This window comes from Lipotes vexillifer, unplaced genomic scaffold, assembly GCF_000442215.2.
Source record: "Lipotes vexillifer unplaced genomic scaffold, Lipotes_vexillifer_v1.1 scaffold433, whole genome shotgun sequence".
NCBI classification, from domain to species: domain Eukaryota; kingdom Metazoa; phylum Chordata; class Mammalia; order Artiodactyla; family Lipotidae; genus Lipotes; species Lipotes vexillifer.
The window spans coordinates 291,695-300,973 of record NW_006774285.1 but is presented as its reverse complement, the minus strand read 5'-3'; the positions used below and the strand labels follow the sequence as shown (position 1 = coordinate 300,973).

Here is a 9,279-nt window from a genome sequence, read left to right as displayed (position 1 = left end):
GGCCTCTCACTGCTGTGGCCTCTCCTGTTGCGGAGTACAGGCTCCGGACGCGCAGGCTCAGCGGCCATGGCTCACGGGCCCAGCCGCTCCGCGGCATGTGGGATCTTCCCGGACCGGGGCACGAACCTGTGTCCCCTGCATCGGCAGGCAGACTCTCAACCACTGCGCCACCAGGGAAGCCCCTACTCCATTTTATAGAAAAGGAAACTTAATGGGAGAGAGAAAGCAAGTTAATTATCTTAGAAGAAAGTTGCATAGAGATGGACCCAGTGTGCTTTGCAGGAGATAGACTAGTAATCCACTTTTTAAGTTATCCAAGGATGTGGATTTCTCAGGGAAATCCTCAAAAGCTAAAATATTGTCAATGGCTGAGATATCCTCTATTTGGACCGATGTTGCCCAGTTTGACAATTCAGTTTAAAAGCTACTGGTGAAGGAGTTTGCCAGCTTTATGTCTCAGAAAGCCCTCTGAGCTAACTCTCTGACCTGCATTAATTGTCCTTTTGAGAATTGTTAGAGAACAAGCCAGGGTCTTTACAGTGACCTATAAGGCCCTTCAGGCTCTGGCCTGGCACCTGCACCTTTTACCTCCTCTCCCCTCACTCTACTCCAGTCACCCTGACCTCCTTGTTGTCCTTCAGTTAAACCAAGACTGTTACCACCTCAGGGCCTTTCCACTTACTAGTCCCACTTATACCCTGGGTATTTTCTTCTCTCAGTCTCAAATGTCAACCCCGTGTCAAATATACCTTCTCAGTGAGGCCTTCCTAGACCATTCCAATTCCGAAGGACTCTTCCTATTCCCCCTAGGGCTCATATTCTCCTTCCCTGCTTTATTTTTCTTTATAAACTTACTGCCATGTGACATACTTTTATAGTTGTCGGCCTCCCCTCAGTAGACTATGAGCTCTGTGAAAGCAGGGATTTTGTCTCTTTAGTTCAGAGCTTTCTGGGACTAGGGCTTTAGTATTACTTAGATAGTGCCTTTGACACAGTAGGTACTCAGCAAATATTTATAGAATGAATATAAGGGACGTTATGGTGGTGCTGAGTGGCTGTGATAGGTTGGACATAACTCTAGGATGAAGCAGATTTATTTATATCTTATCACATTTTTTTAAAGTATATTGTGAAGTCAGTTATTTTGAGGGCTTTGGGTTTGATAGAGCATGCTGTATTCCTTTATTTCTCTGACTTACTGACAGCATAGTGTCTCGTTGATTGTCATTTTCAAATTGTAAATATGGCTATAATCAGTATGTTTGAGGAGCTCCTTTACCCAGCACTTATTTAGTTTAATAACTAGCCCAACCCCTACTTTTTAGAAAATTCTAAAAACGTAGATGTAGAGAATGGACTTGAGGACACAGGGATGGGGAAGGGTAAGCTGGGATGAAGTGAGAGAGTGGCACTGACATATATACACTACCAAAATGTAAAACAGATAGCTAGTGGGAAGCAGCCACATAGCACAGGGAGATCAGCTCGGTGCTTTGTGACCACCTAGAGGGGTGCGATAGGGAGGGTGGGAGGGAGATGCAAGAGGGAGGAGATATGGGGATATATGTATATGTATAGCTGATTCACTTTGTTATACAGCAGAAACTAACACACCATTGTAAAGCAATTATACTCCGATAAAGATGTTAAAAAACGAAACAAAGAAAATTCTGATTTTCCAAGAAAAATGGATTGGAGTACTGATTTAAAATCTGTGATTATAAGATGTTAGCATGTATCCAAAGGACCCCACCTTCTTAGTCCTTAGGCCTGTGATTCCCAATTCTAATTTTGAGATACCCTAACACAGTGGTTTTCAATCTTTTTTTTTCCATTCTTTTTTCCCCTAAACTATTTGGTGGGATGTGTGGGGGGGTGGTCACTGGCCCCTTTGAGAATGTGCTGAACGTTATTGACCATATGTACTTAATGTACAATTTTGCATAAAATCTCAGTGAGTTGAGAGAATCTCTGAGACACATGTAGTAATCTAAGGACTCCAGATTAAGAGCTGTTATCCTAGAATAATCCCAATTATTTCAAGAAATGAAACCAAATTCTCAAAACTAATTTACCCTCAGTTTACTTAATTTAAAAAGTATTTGTGTACATTACTGGAAGTCAAACAGACAACAGTATTACAGTGCAATTATAAGAAGGTTAGCCTGACCTAAGATGACCTTAGATATAAAAATTGGTATCTGACAAAGATCTGCTTATATATAGTGTAGTAAAGGGATTGTGCTCTCCAAATATTAGGTGAAACTGCATCAACTCAAGAAATGCTTACAGCCCTTCATCATGGTGGTTTCACTGAAAGGCCCCCAAGAATAAAAGATATTTTCCTAATTTGTTTTGACATAAGTAGAACAATTGTGGCTTTATGTGTTTATTTGGTTACTGAAGTCAGAGAACAGAGGCTGTAAAATGAGCTAACTTTCGTTACTTTCCATCAGTTTGTCTTCTGTCCTTTAGACTCCATTGCTTTTCCTAAGGTGTAGGAATCCTTGGGCCCTTCAATTTCTATGTGCTATAATGGAAAACTTTGAATCTCTTTTAAAAAGTTTATTGTTTCTTGCTTGTTTGTTTTTAAATAACAGATAAGCTACTTTACATACTCTTATTTTTATCTGGGTTTTAAACATTACAGTTCATTTTGTTTTGTTTGATACTTTTTAATATATTAGAGTCTGTGTTTAAATTGCATATTCAAAAACACCAAAATAATCAAAGTGATTTAAATTAGGGTTTTTAAAATTGTAAACACAATGTATCACATTTTTCCTGGATAATAATTAGATTATTTAGATACTCTGATCCCTAAATCTAAAGCAGTGGTCCTTGTTCAAGGTGGCGGCCTAACTATCTTCAAGACCCCTGTTTGTTTTTTAAAAATTTAGAGTACTTCTGTTATGATGGAAATCAACCATATACTACTGTAATTTTAAATAGCATATTCAGTTATCATGTACCTATCAATTTTGTGCATGCTATTATATCAGAAGGGTACTATTGTGCGTATATAAATTTATGATCATTGAGAAACACTCTTGCTCTTGTTATTTCTGTAGAATAATTTGGATGAGACTGAAGGCCTTATGTTTTATGCCTACTGATCTTGCTATTTCCTAAAAAATGATTACAGATTTCCATTCTTTTATCGCCTAAACTATTTCCTACAGTCTTATGAATTATCCACTCTTCAAAAGAAATCTTTTACATGGTTCAAGTTTCATGTTCTTTCACTTTTATATCTTCTACTTAGAAGCATACTGGTTATCTGCCTCTAAGAATCTTGCGGCCAAGTTCTTTTTAATTTTGTGAAGGACTTTATTGTCCTTTCACTGGAATTAGGTCCTCTTCAGTTTTCCATACCTGGGGTAAAATGCAGTTTTGGGTGGGAGGGCAGAGGCACAGGCTATTCCGTTTGTAAAATGCAATCATCAAGTTTCAAGCTAGGAAAAACACCTAATCCAATCATTTCATTTTACAGATGGAGAAGAAAACCCAGAGAGATTAGTGGTTTGCCAGTCAAAGAACTGCCAATCTACTACCGTATCTTACTGGCCAGCATTTTTAGCAAACCTTATTTATTTATTTTCAACTTTTTTGGGTCATTGCAGGAAGATTAAAAAGAAGATGTTGGCAGAGATTCTCCCCCTGAACATTCCATTAAGAAGATATGGAATGCCGTAGGGTCTCTTTCCTCTTTGATCCCTAGTCAACTAGAAGGCATACTTTAAAACAAAGGAACAAACAAAAAAATACCTTGCTGCAATTTAGCATTACTTTACATGGTGCATATGCGTAAAGTAATTTACGCCATAGACTCACTGCACCAGGTGGCCTTCTGTCCTGGATTGTCTCCTCAAAGCAACAGAGGCTCTTTATAAAGTCTAGGCCAGGAAACTTACCGAGATTGGGGGTGCACTGGAGTCTCTCCATGTCTTATGCTGTGGGTCTCCTACTGTGTACCAAACGCTGTGGCAGGTCCTGTGGGAATACAGAGAACAGCACCCTAGCCCAGTCCAACTGAGGAGATATACCTTCGCCAGCGGAAATCAGTATGTGATGAATGCCAAACAAGAAGTGCAGGCATAAATGCATTAGAGTGCCAATTTTCATTTTCTCAGGAGTCATTCAAATGACTGTGGTGATTCTGTCTCAAGGTCCCCTATGACTGAAGAAAAAATAAACAAAACCCGTAAAATTTTAACCCAGGCAACTTCAAGGAGCTTAAATCTGGAGGACAACTACAACCCAAACAGTCATACCTTCTAATTTTCACTTTTATCAGTTAAGTATAGGTTATAATATCGCCTGTAAAAATGTTCCTGTATGTATAATACTCATCAGTAGCATTTTCTGTAGAAGTCCAAATAACTAAACACCGTGGCTTTCTTTTCAAATTGCAAACTGACTTTCTAAAATGTACGAGAAGTTTCTGTTAAGTTGTAGTAAAATCAAAGCAGAAAATTTAGCTTTAAACAGAATTGAACACATTGGGAGTTCTGTTTGAATTGATAATCTAACTGGCTCGTTTTAATTCTTTGTAAACTGCATAAAGGAAGAAATAAACACTAGGACTATGTAGAAGGTGAAAAGTATTTGAATATCATCTCTACTTAGAAAACTTATTTCAGTACCAAGATTTTTATTATTATTATTGACTTTAGTCATTATTATCTGTGATTCCCATTCTCTTGGGTTGGTTATGTATAATATGAGGGCTATAGAGACCAACTCAAGAAGAATATACCTGTCTGCTATGACAAAAACATTAGATTATTACCTGCTGTGAAGTTAGTAAACTGTATGGTATACGTCATATATTTTTATTGTCATTGGACATTATTTGAAATTTAGTTGTCTCCCTTTGGATATATGAAAAGCCCATAGGTGCCTCATGACCATTTAAAAGGTAAAAGCAAGTCACTTAACCTTTCATCTGTTGGGGTAGGGTTGGTGGGGTAAGTAAAGGATCTTTAAGTTCCTTTCCAGCTGTAGACATTTAGAGGTTATACTTATTTCAGAAATAGATTTATTATACAAAAGGGACGTGTAACTTGCTTATTTATTTCTTTTCCCTGAGATAAAATTGATTTGGTAGGTGGTACAAAAAATCTGACCAAATTCCTTAAAGTCACACAACAAATTAGTAGGAAAACTAAGCACCAGACTCAGTTGCACTTCTAGTCCTTTGGTCCTGTACTATGTTTACATTCGGTTAACACACACAAAAAGGACTTTTTCTCTGGACTTTTATATTTTAAAATATGTGTAGTAGATTGAGGACCCTTATTCCAAATCCTTCATGAAGGCTGTCCCAGTGACCAAACCACACTGACTTCAATCACGAACCTACATCTAAGTGAATCTGAACCTTTGGAAAGGCTTGAAGAAGCCAGAGGTAACCTAGAGCTGTAGTAGTAGAAGGAGGATGATAAATCTGATCCTAAAATAATTTGTAAAGTTGAATTATTAGAAGTAAGTTGAATGGTTACATTAGAAATAAGATTTCAGAAAAGCTGATGGGTGTTCATGTGTGGAGTTGAGGGTTGGAGCTTCAGTAAGTAAGCATCTGGAGGCATCTGGGAGGAGTGGAAATGGGGCCATCTGATTAGTAACTGTGCCTTGTTATTAAACCGTGACTTTCTGCATTGTGTATCCCCAGAGTTGGAAAACTTCCGCTGGCAAAAAAAAGAGAAGGGCTGCCGTGCTGTTGCTGAGGGCCATACAGTAGACACAAAAGCGCCTTCTTAGAGGCCTGCAGCAGAGGCAGCTTGTACAGGCAGGCCCATTCCTCTCAAAGACTGGGAATCAGATTCTTTCCCCAGGGGGTTTCCAACTAGTTTGCACTTCAGAAAAATCTTTTCTTTCTCCTGCTGTTCACGCCCTGCAAAGAATTTTCTTCCAACCAAAGGAATTGTTTTATAATCAAAGATCCTTGTCCTTAGTTGTTGGACATCAAAGAAAGTTTGGAGGAGACTGGGGGATTATGTGAGTGCCTAGAATTTATTTTGAATGCAAACTTGCAACATTAGCAAGTCCCCCAAAGAATATACTCATTTCAGAGCTGGGAGAGAGCCTAATATAACCAAGTCTCTATTTTTCCTTGGTTGCATATACCCCAGTAAGATACAAATGAGTTGAGCAGCTCTATCTGGACTTAACTCCTGTTATGTTTGGTTCTTGAGGTTCTTACCAAGGGAAGAGGTACCCGTACTCCACCTACCCTTTTAAAACCTGATATTAGGGAACATCAAAATCTATTGAAACAAACAAAAAACCTCTTTTTTAACCTTCAGTACTTCAACTCTTGGGAATTTGGGGCTTCTCCCAGGGCAGTTGATAATATGTAACCTATGTTGGGAGTCACATTCCCTGCATTCCCTACTGTCTCCGAGGTGCTGTTGGTGTCATTTTCTCCCACAAAGGAAACCCTCAGCACCCTGAGGGCCTGAACTCAGGTCTTGGCAGGTAGATGAAGGAGGAACTTACTTCTGGATTTAAACTGTTTGGTTGAGTCAGGCGTAAAAAGGCACAACCTGTGTTAAGTACCAGCTTCATAGTCTTATCTCTGGGGCCTGAATAGGAAGAATTTATCAGTTAGGGAGAATTAAGACTGTAACTTTAAAAAATTATTTTCTGGGTAAGAACAATGATTCACTTGATATTTTGGTTCTTGCACTTCGGGACATTTATAGGGCCTTGTTCTCAGATTATGGCTCCTTCTTAAATATCCTTCTCTGAATCCATGAATTTTTTTTCAAGTTTTTCTGGAATCCATTTATACATTATCTAACTTTCCTTCCTAGGGCAGATTAACAACAGCAAGAACAAGAATTAGGAAAAATAAAGTGATGGATAGGGCAGATTTAGGCAGAATTATGCCCTGGGCAACGAACATTCTTGTTATTTTGATCTTGGCTCTGTGGCTGTGAACAGAAAAGAGTATGTGCTCTAGAAGACTTACAATCTCTTTCTATCCCTTCATAGCAACCACAAAGTAGTGGCTGGAAATACAATTCCAGGAACACCAAAAATGCTCAGTTTCAATAGTGGCAGCTACAGTGCCCCCGCAAGGATTCTCTGAGTACTCTTCCTCGTAGCCTTCTTGTGGTGTCCTTGCGGTTAGGAGCCTACATCATCAATCACAAAGGCTTGTCCTGAAGACAAACCTGGTAAAAATGTCAGTTCTCTGTCCTTGCCACCAGAAACAATCCTTTATATTTTACTGCGTTCTGAACTAACATGCTATAGTTTTTTTTAGAGAAATACAGTCTCTTTGATGGACTCATCAACTGCCGATGCTCACAAAACTTTTTAAGTGCACTTGTTTATAGTACTAGGAAAGTAAGTCAGGATTGTGTGGGGTAGGCAGGATTTGCCAACGTGTTTTATTCCACTCAGTAGTACTAACTTGCCTGTGCTACTCCTATGCAAATATTAGATTGTAATTTTCAGGTTTTTTAAACACTAAGAGTGCATGGAGAAAATTCACTGAAATGTAAGCGTGTCCCTTTAACTTATATACGGGAATTAAATAGGGACTTGAACTATAAGGGAAGAGCACAACCTGAAACTGACCTTTCATTCTAGTCATCTCCTTTCTCCTGAGTTGGTGTATGCTTGAACCAAATTAACGTTATTATAGAAAATGCCCTAGTTTTTCAAGCAATAACAATCTTCAAGGTATGGGACAGGATTTGGCATTTTGCTTCCATTTTTATTGTTTTGTTTTCTAAAGGGAATTTTGAATTGGAGCCTGTCTGGCAGGATTCCATACTTCCACCAAACCACCTGTCCTGGCAGAGACAATGGAATCCAAAGTCAAGTTCTTTATGGCTGCACCTGCCTCGTAAGTGCTGCCAGAAGATCTGATTTTCTCCTGTTGCCAACCTCTACCCTGAAACTATAGTAGTTGGCACCCGAACGGTGGGTGCATACAACCCAAACTGGGACTTGGATGTCCCAGTTCAGTACTAGTTCAGTACTAGTACTATAGTTCTCCCATTGACTTTTCTTTTTTAATTTATAAATTTATTTATTTATTTTTGGCTGCCTTGGGTCTTTGTTGCTGCACACGGGCTTTCTCTGGTTGCGGTGAGCGGGGCCTACTCTTCGTTGTGGTGCATGGACTTCTCATTGCAGTGGCTTCTTTTGTTGCAGAGTGCGGGCTCTAGGCGCACGGGCTTCAGTAGTTGTGGCATGCAGGCTCAGTAGTTGTGGCTCGCGGGCCCTAGAGCGCAGGCTCAGTAGCTGTGGCACACGGGCTTAGTTGCTCTGCGACATGTGAGATCTTCCCAGACCAGGGCTCAAACCCGTGTCGCCTGCGTTGGCAGGCGGATTCTTAACCGCTGTGCCACCAGGGAAACCCTCCCATTGACTTCAAAGGTAGTCTTTTGCATCACATTCAATGATTATTTTACTATTTATCAAATGGGGGAGATGAAACTTTCTGGTCCACTTGGTTTTCAAGATTTTTGTGAGACTCTATTAATGATGATGAATCACTTGGTATTTTATTATTTGGAAATTGTCCTGTGCAGTTATGCACCTAGTAGGCATGAAGGAGAGTATGATCTACCTAAAGGAGATCAGGAGCATATCTCTGAGGTCAGAACACCAGGCAGCGTTTCCAGGAGTGAGAAGCCACCATTGTTCCTCCTTCTTTTTCCTTTTCCCAGAAATGTAAGTTACCCTATGGGCTACCAGTTGAATGCTCTCTGATTAGGCAGCTGTTGTGGAAGCAATCTAACTTCCTTGATGAGGACTTTTCTCCTTTTGAATTATCAGAGTGTTTCTTGGGTTCCCTTAGGGTAGAGTTACTTCATTATCTTCTAACTTTATGTATAGCTGGAGGCCTTCTGGCCTAAGCACGTAATTTTTATCACCAGTCAGGTAATTGAAGATAATATGCCCGCCAAATAGTGCTCTCTGTACAGTATCCACATATGATGATATGATAATAAGGCACAAAATGCATTCTAAAATGAGTGGCAGCATCCTACGGTGAGAAGAGCTCTCAGTAGTCCTGTGTTTCAGTCTCAGCTCTCATCCCTCTTAGCTTTGTGAGCTTAAGGAAAATTGCTTAACCTCTTTGAGTCTGTGTCCTCATGAGTAAAATGGGGATAATAGTAATAAATAGTCTGCCTACCTGAAATGAAATAATGTATGAGAACTGTCTTTGAAAATTGCAAATGTAAGGTAGTATTGTTATTAATAGTAATTAGACTTGAGCTCTTGCTTTTTTTTTTTTTTTTTTTTTTTTTTTTT

The 9,279-nt window shown here is 39.4% G+C and overlaps 1 protein-coding gene across 3 annotated transcripts in view; it reads left to right on the top strand.

Moving 5' to 3' along the window:
- The window catches only part of RNF43 (ring finger protein 43), a 62,909-nt gene that overhangs the window by 8,737 nt on the left and 44,893 nt on the right, over positions 1-9,279 (top strand). Inside the window, exon 1 of one of the 3 annotated variants that reach the window (XM_007449059.1) lies at positions 6,571-6,652. The exons of the other annotated variants lie outside the window; for them this stretch is intronic. The gene's annotated coding sequence lies outside the window, so the exon portion shown is untranslated. Of the gene's footprint in view, positions 1-6,570; positions 6,653-9,279 lie in introns of those variants that run through there. 3 annotated transcript variants of the gene reach the window in all.